Source organism: Mus musculus, chromosome 7 (genome assembly GCF_000001635.26).
Source record: "Mus musculus strain C57BL/6J chromosome 7, GRCm38.p6 C57BL/6J".
Taxonomy (NCBI): Eukaryota; Metazoa; Chordata; class Mammalia; order Rodentia; family Muridae; genus Mus; species Mus musculus.
Window position 1 is genome coordinate 17991599 of NC_000073.6, and position 9023 is coordinate 18000621.

Here is a 9023-nt window from a genome sequence, read left to right on the forward strand (position 1 = left end):
AGACTCTTGGATGGTCTGCTCTGGTGAAGACACCAAATCCTGATTCATCTTAGAAAACCAGCTGCACTCAGAGCATTTGGTAACAACTCCCCATCCTCCAGTCCCAGAGCTGCTGCTGGGAGCCCAGTGGACTCTGACCCATCATCCACCAAAACCCCTGCCCTCCTGAATAGCACTCCACTTCCATTCCTTCTACTCCTTCTACCTGGTCCTTTCTGCTGGGGCAGACTCTTAGCTGGTCTGTTCCAGTGAAGACACAATATTCTGACTCATACTTGAGTACCTGCTGCACTCAGAGCAGTAGAGGACCTGCTCACTCACAGCAGCTGAGGATCCACTGCACTCAGAGTAGTTGAGGATCAACTGCACCAGCTGCACTCAGAAAAGTTGGACAACAGCTTGACTGTTCCACTGATGACCTGTAACCTCCTTCAGTCTAGGCAGGTTGGTTCAGATCTTACCCACTGAGGCAGGGCCACCTGTGTTTCTCCAACTCAACTAGTTTCCTTTGATGTGACACTGCCTGCCACCTGCCGTGAGGCCAAACCAGTACTCCAAGATTTCCTGGAGTTAACTGCAACCTGTGAATTTGCCGAGTTTCTGCTAAAAGGCTATGCTGACAACTCAGCATCTCTACATCAAGAAATGTGGCAAGGCGGGGGATGGGCCTCCCCCTCTTCTTTATAAGCACAATCCCCATTAAACCTTTGAGCCTTGAACAGACTAGCATGTCTTGGTTTCCATTATTTCTCGACTTTTTCTCTTTCAGCTCCGGTTGCCTCTCAGGCTCCAACCTGGACATGAGAGCCACAGGCTAGCCCCAACAATGACCCCAAAATCTAAAGACCTCCCAGGAGATATACTGCAGCTAGGGCAACAGATCGGCAGCTTCTCTATCCCTGTGAAGAGCCCAGTTGGAAGATCCCACAGATGTTGTGCTACAGCCAAAGCTTCATGCCTACCAGGAGATATGAAGCAACACAGGGACAAAAGAGGCAGACCCCAGACAGTCACCCAGACCAACAATTTGGATATTGCCTCTCTGCCTTTTAGTTAGTTTGGCTAGGGATTTTTCTATCTTGTTAATTCTCTCAAGAACCAGCTTCTGGTTTAGTTGATCCTTTGTGTTTTTTCTTTGTTTCTATTTGTTTGATTTCAACCCTGAGTTTGACTATTTCCTGCCTTCTATTCCTCTAGGGTGTAGTTGCTTCTTTTTGTTCTAGAGCTCTCAGAAATTCTGTCAAATTGCACTCAGGAAAACCCAACAAGGAGCTGAAAAAGTCAGGTGCAGATATTTTCAGCCAACCAATGGAAAGAAGCAGCTGACTCCTGTTGTTTAATTAGGGAAGTCTGAACAAAGCTGGGGAGAAGGGAAATCCTGCAAGAGGACCAGCAGTCTCAATTATTCTGGACCCCCATCATCTCTCAAACACTAGACCACCAAACAGACAGCATACACCAGCTGATATAAGGACCCCAACACACAATATAGAACATCCAGGTTTGTGTTCATTCAGAGCTGATGTACCCAACTCTCACAAGTCTAGAGGGTACAGGGTGCTTACAGGTCCATTACGGTGGGGGGTGGGGTCATCCATGTGAAGACAGGAGTGTGGGGAGGACATATGGGATGTGGAACAATCAGAGGTTTGACGGGGGAAGAGGAATAAAATCTGGAGTGTAAAAAATTAATTAATTAGTTAGTTAATTAGTTAATTAATTAAAAGTGTTCATTCACCATGATCAAGTAGTCTTAATCTTAGGGATGTGGGGAATGATTCAAAATATGGAAAACCAACAATGTAATCCACTATATAAACAAACTCACAGGAAAAAAAAATCACAGAATCATGTCATTTGATGCTGAAAAAGCTTTTTAGAAAATACAACACCCCTTCCCAGGCAGAAATCAGGAATTCAAGATCAAAACCTAAACCTAGTAAAAGCAATATACAAACCTATAGCCAACATCACACTTAAGTGGAGAGAAATTTGAAGAAATCCCATTGTCTGTTCACAGCAGCAACAAGACAAGGTTGTGTACTCTTCCCTTATCTATTCAATATATTTCTCAAAGTTCTTGCCAGAGCAATTAGGCAACAAAAAGAAATCAAAAGGATACAAATCAGAAAGGAGGAAAGTAAAGATATCACTATTGGTGGATGATATAATATACACAAGTGACCCCCAAAAATCCATGTGAGATCTCCTACAACCGATAAATAACTTCAGGAAAGTGGCTAAATATAAAATAACTTAAAAAACAGTAGCTTTCCACTACATAAAGGATATATGGGCTGAGAAAGAAATCAGGGAAATAAGACACTTCACATAATCACGAATAATATAAAATATCTTGGTGTGACTCTAACCATGCAAATGGAAGATCTGTATGACAAGAACTTCCAGTCTCTCAAGAAAGAAATCAAAGACCTCAGAAGATTGAAGGATAAATCCTACTGGCCTAGATGCTGCTATACTACCACACTGATGATAATGGACTGAATCTCTGAACCTATAAGCCATTTCCAATTAAATGTTGTCCTTTATAAGACTTGCCTTAGTCACAGTGTCTGTTCACAACAGTAAAACCTAACTAAAACACTTATAAAAATCCCAACTTAATCCTTCAAAGAGATAGAAAGAGCATTTCTCAAATACATCTGGAACAACAAAAGTCCCAGGATAGCGAAAAACATTCTCAACAATAAAATGACTTCTGATGAAGTCACAATTTCTGACCTCAGGCAGTTCTACAAAGCAGTAGTGAAAGGAAACACATTGTATTGGTACAGGGACATGCAGTTCGATTGACTAATGGAATAGAATTGAAGACCCAGAAATGAACCCACACACCTATGGTCACTTGATCTTTGACAAAGAAGCCAAAACAATCCAGTGGAAAAAAAGACAGCATTTTCAACACATGGTGCTGATTCAACTGACAGTGTTCATGTAGAAGAATGCAAATTGATCCATTCTTATCTTCTTGTACAAAGTTCAAGCTCAAGTGGATCAAGGACCTCCACATAAAACTAGATACATGCCATCTAATAGAAGAGAATGTGGGAAAGAACCTTGAATACATTGTCACAGGGTGAAAGTTTCCTGAACAGAACACTAATGGCTCATGCTCTAACAACAATAATTGACAAATGGGACCTCATATAATTGAAAAGCTTCCATAAGAAAAAGGACCATGTCAATAGCACAAAACGGCAACCCACAGATTGGGAAAAGATCTTTTCCAACACTTCATCCAATGGAGAACTAATATCCAAAATATACAAACAACTCAAAAAGTTAGACTCCAGAGATCCAAATAACCCTATTAAAAATGGGGTAAAGAGCTAAACAAAGAATTCTCAACTGAGGAATCTCAAATGGCCATGAGACATCTAAAGACATATTCAACATCCTTACTTATTACAGAAATGCAAATCAAAATGACCCTGATATTCCACCTCACACCAGTCAGAATGACTATGATCAAAAACTAAGGTGACAGCAGATGCCAGCAAGGGTATAGAGAAAGACAAACACTCTTTCATGCTGCTTGGATTGCAAACACTCTGGAAAGAAGTCTGGTGGTTCCTCAGAAATCTGGACATAGTATTACCTGAAGACCCAACTATAACACTCATTGGCATACCCAAAAGATGATCTAACATATAACAAGGATGCATGCCCCAATATGTTATTTCAGCCTTATTTTGATAGTCAGAAGCTGGAAATATCCCACATGTCCTTCAGCACAGGAATGGATACAGAAAACATGGTACATTTACACAATGGAGTACTACTCAGCTACTAAAAATGATGTCTTCATAAAATTCGCAGCAAATGGATGGAACTAGTAGGTATCATTGTGAGGTAATCCAGTCACAAAAGAACACAGATGGTATTAATCACTGGTACGGGGATATTAGCTAAATAATCAAATGAAAAGACCTCTGGGTACTGATGATACAACTCACACACCATAGGAAACCCAAGAATAACAAAGACCAAAGTGTGTATACTTCACTCCTATTCAAATTGGGAAAGAGGTAGATAGAAGGAGGGTGGATTCTGGAAGTGAGAGAATGGGGAGGGGAAAGGGGGTGGGATGAGGTTTGGGAGGAGATGGGGGAAAAGTACAGTGGGTCAGGATATTGAGTAGAGCTGTATAGCAGTGGGGGATATGGAACTAGGGGTAGCCACTAGAAAGTCCCAGATTTCAGGGATCTAAGACGTTCTCAGGGCCCAACAGGAATGACATCAGCCAAGTACTCAACAAAGGGGAAGGAGAACCTGTAGAAACCATAGCCAGTGGCTAGGCATGTTCCCCAGTTGATGGATGGGGCCACCCACCCATCTCAAAAATATTAATCCAGAATTACTCCTGGCAAAAGGAAATGCAGAGACAAAGAATGGAGCAGAGACCGAAGGAAAGACCATCTATAGACTGCCCCACCTAGGGGTCGATCCCATCTGAAGACAACAAACCCAGTCACTATTGCTGACGCCCAGGAGCACTTGCTGACAGGAGCCTGGTATCATTGTTCCTTGAAAGGCTCTGCCAGAGCCTGACCAATACAGATATGGATGCACATAACAAAACATGGGAGTGAGCTCACATAGTTCAGTGGAGGAGTTAGGGGAAGGATTTAAGATGCTAAATGGCTTAGCAACCTCACAGGAAAAACAACACTATCAACCAAATAGACCAAAGTTCCCAGGGACTAAACCATCAATAAAAGAGTTCACATGGATGGACTCATGGCTCCAGCTTCATATGTAGCAGAAGATTGCCTTATCTGGCATCAATGGGAGGGGATCCCCTTTGTCCTGAGAAGGCTTGATGCTGCAGTGTCAGGGAATGCTAGGGTGATGAGGTGGGAGGGGTGGATGGGAGTGGTAGCATACTCATAGAAGAAGAGGGGATGGGGAATGTGATGAGGGTTAACAGAAGGTGGATAACATTTGAAATGCAAATAATTAAAATAACCAATAAAATAAGAAAGAAAGAAAGAAAGAAAGAAAGAAAGAAAGAAAGAAAGAAAGAAAGAAAGAAAGAAAGAAAGAGAACAATACAAAAAATCAACAAAACCAAGAGCTGGTTCTTTGAGAAAAATCAAGAAGAGATTTAAAACCATAGACAAACTAACTAAAGGTCACAGAGACAGTATCAAAACTAACAAAATCAGAAATGAAAAGGGAGACATAACAGAAACTGAGGAATTTTTAAAATCATCAGAAATTACTACAACTCTCTATACTCTACAAACCTGGAAAATCTAGATGAAATGGAAGATTTCCTAGAGAGATACCATCTAATAAATTTAAATTAAGATCAGGTAAACTATTTAAAGAGGCCTATAACCCCTAGGCAAATAGAAATTATCATCTGAACCCTCCCAACCAAAAAAAGCCCAGAGCCAGATGGTTTAAGTGTAGAATTCTACCAAACCTTCAAAGAGGCACTAGTAGCAATACTCCTCAAACTATTCCACAAAATAGAAACAGATGGAACACTACCTAATTCATTCTATGAAGTCTCAGTTTCTTGAGTACCTAATGCAAACAAACACCCAACAAAGAAAGAGCAGGACTTCAAAACAATCTTGTTTATGAATATAAATGCAAAAATACTCAGTAAAATTCTTGCACACCAAATCAAAGAACACATCAAAACCATCATTCACTATGATCAAGTAGGCTTCATCCCAGGCATGCAAGGGTGTTTCTGTATGTGAAAATTCATCATTGTAATACACTATATAAACAAACTCAAGGAAAATAAACTACATACTCATCTCAACAGAATGTGAAAACTCCTTCAACAAAATACAACAGCTCTTCATCTTAAAAGTCCTAGAAAGATCAGGAATTCAAGGCTTAAACCTAAACATTATAGAAACATATATAGCGGACCAACAGCCAACATCAAATCTAATGGAGAGAAGCCAGAAGCAATCACATTAAAATATTGGCAATCTCAGGTTTCCCACTGTCTCACTACCTATTCAGTATACTATTTTATGCTCCAGATAGAGCAACTAGACAACAAAAGTATAACACAGGGATTCAAATTGAGAAGGAAGAATTCAAAGTATCTCTATCTTCTGATGATATGTTAGTATACATAAATGGCCCCAAAAATTCGAGATGAGAACTCCTACACCTGATAAAGAAGTTTAGCAAAATGGCAGGATACAAAATTATCTCAAATCAGTAGCTTTCCTTTATATTAATGATAAACAGGCTGAGAAAGAATTTGGGGAAGTAACACTTTTCACAATGGCCCCAAATATTATAAAATATCATGATGTAACTCATACCAAGATAGTGAAAGATCTGATGGACAAGAACTTCACATCCCTGAAAAGAAGAAATGAAAAAGGTCTCAGAAAATGGAAAGATCTCCCATGCACATGGATAGGTAGGATTAATATAGTGAACACGACCATCTTCCGAAAGGTATCTATAGATTCAATGCAATCCCCATAAAAATTCCTACACAATTCTTCACAGACATAGAAAGAGCAATTCTAACTCTATATGGAAAAACAAAAATCCCAAGATAGACAAAACAATTCTGAGCACTAAAAGCACTTTCAAAAGGATCATCGTCCCTGACTTCAACTGCACTCCAATGCAATAGTGATAAAAACCACATGATATTGGTACAGAGACAGACACAACATTCAATGGAATAGAATCAAAGACCCAGAAGTAAACCCATACACCAATGGACACTTGATCTTTGACAAAGAATGCAAAAACAGGAAATATCTTCAAAAATGGTGCTGTGTTAACTGGTAGTGTGCATATAGGAGAATGAAAATAGGTATTTGTCATCTTGCACAAAACTCCAATACAAGGGGAATAAGGACCTCCACATAAAACCAGATACACTGAATCTAATAAAAGAGAAAGTGGGAAAGAACCTCAAACACAGCACGGGGAAAAATTTCCTGAACAGGCTACCATTTGCTCAGAGCCTCTAAGATCAACAATTGACAAATGGGATCTCATAAAATTGGAAAGCTTCTGTAAGGAAAAGGAAACTGTCAATAGGATAAAATAGCAACCTAACGATTGGGAATAAATCTTTACTAATCCTACATTTGACAGAAGACTATGATGCAAAATATATAAATAACTCAAAAAGTCAACCTCCCAAAATCATACACACCAATTTTAAAAAGAGGGTACTGAGTTAAACAGAGAATTCACAACAGAATAATCTCTAATGGCTGTGTAGCACTTAAAGAAAAGTTCAAACTCCTTACTTATCAAAGAAATGCAAATCAAAACAATCTTGAGATTCCAAGTCATACCAATCAGAATGGCTAAGATCAAAATGTAAAGTGACAGCACATGTGGCGAGGATGTAAAGAGAGAAAGACGAACACTCCTCCATTTCTGGTGGGATTGCAAACTTGTGTAACAACTCAGGAAATCAATCTGTAAGTTCCTCAGAAAATTGGAAATAGTTCTTCCTGAAGACCCAGCTTTAACACTCTTGAGCATACACCCAAAAGATGCCCCACCATACCACAAGAACATGTGTTCCACATTTTCATAGCAACTTTATTTGTAATAGTCAGAAGCTGGAAACAATCCAGATGTCCCTCAGCCGAAATGTGGATACAGAAAATGTGGTTCATTTACACAATGGAATACTATTCAACTCCTGAAAAAGATGATGATGATTTTTGCAGGCAAATGGATAGAACCAGAAAAGTCATCCTGAGTGAGGTAACTCAGACCCAAAAGGACATGCATGATATGTACTCACTGATAAATGGATATTAGCCAGAATGTAAAGAATATTTGGATACAACTTACAGACTGTAATAATTGTAACATACAGAAATGCCCAAGTGAGGAGGCTTCAACACCACTTAGAAAGTGGAAGAAAATAATCACAACAGGCTGAAGGAAGGAGGGACCTGGGTAAGAGAGGGGAGGGTGAGGAAAAAAAGAACAGAATCAGATATGGAGAGGAGGGGATAAGAGAGAAGCCCAGAGGCCCAAGAGAATTAATGAAAGTATGTAACCTTGGGGAGTGAGAGGTGGGAGGAACCTCTAGAGAGTACCAGAGACCCAAGAGAGAAGACACTCTCATTAGGGGTGACCTTAGCCAAAATGCTCAACACTGGGGAAAGGAATTTCAAAGGGTCTACCTCCAGGAGATAGACAGAACCTAAAATGGAGTGACAGGGTTACTAACCCACAGTTAAATTTCCTGATCCAGAATCATTCCTGTCTAAAAGAACTTCCAGGACAAAAATTCAGATGAGACTGTAGGAAAGGAGGTCCAATGACTGGCCCAACTTTCGATCTTACTTGGGCAGGTCAAAGGGGAGATGAAGGCCTGACAAAGAGACAGAGTCAGTTTACATCACTCACTGGGCATCTTCTGATTTGGCATGGAGAGCACTGCTGCACATGTGCCCAGTTCACCAGGCAACTATTTTGATGCACTTATAACACGTCACAGAATAGACAAGATTCCCAAGGGGAGGAACAGAGGACATAGATCCTCCTGCCATCTCAGTGTCTTCAGGGATTAAGGCTAGGGCTGTCTCTCCTTCAGGCAAATAAGAACAAATGCTGCTCATCTAGGCAGATGTCTGGTGCCAAGGTTAGGTGTTGTTCACATTTCAACCTATAGACATTGTAAAATTCACTAACCATGAATATCTGGGAAGGTGATATACAGAAAGAACTCCTATCTTTGCAAATTTCTGCAGAATTCCAGGACTTTCCATTACATCTACTACAGATGAAATCATGTGTTACCTAGTGTGCCACTGTCACTTCTCTTGGAATGTAAATGAGAAGGCTTTGTTGTGTCCCTTCTAATAAATCCTGAGTCTGGTACAGGGCTCTCTCTCTCTCTCTCTCTCTCTCTCTCTCTCTCTCTCTCTCTCTCTCTCTCTCTCTCTCTCTCTCTGCTTTGGCTCACACAGACCATGGGAAGCAGATGTGAAGCATGAGAAATCTGTTTACAGTCACATGTGACAGTCATA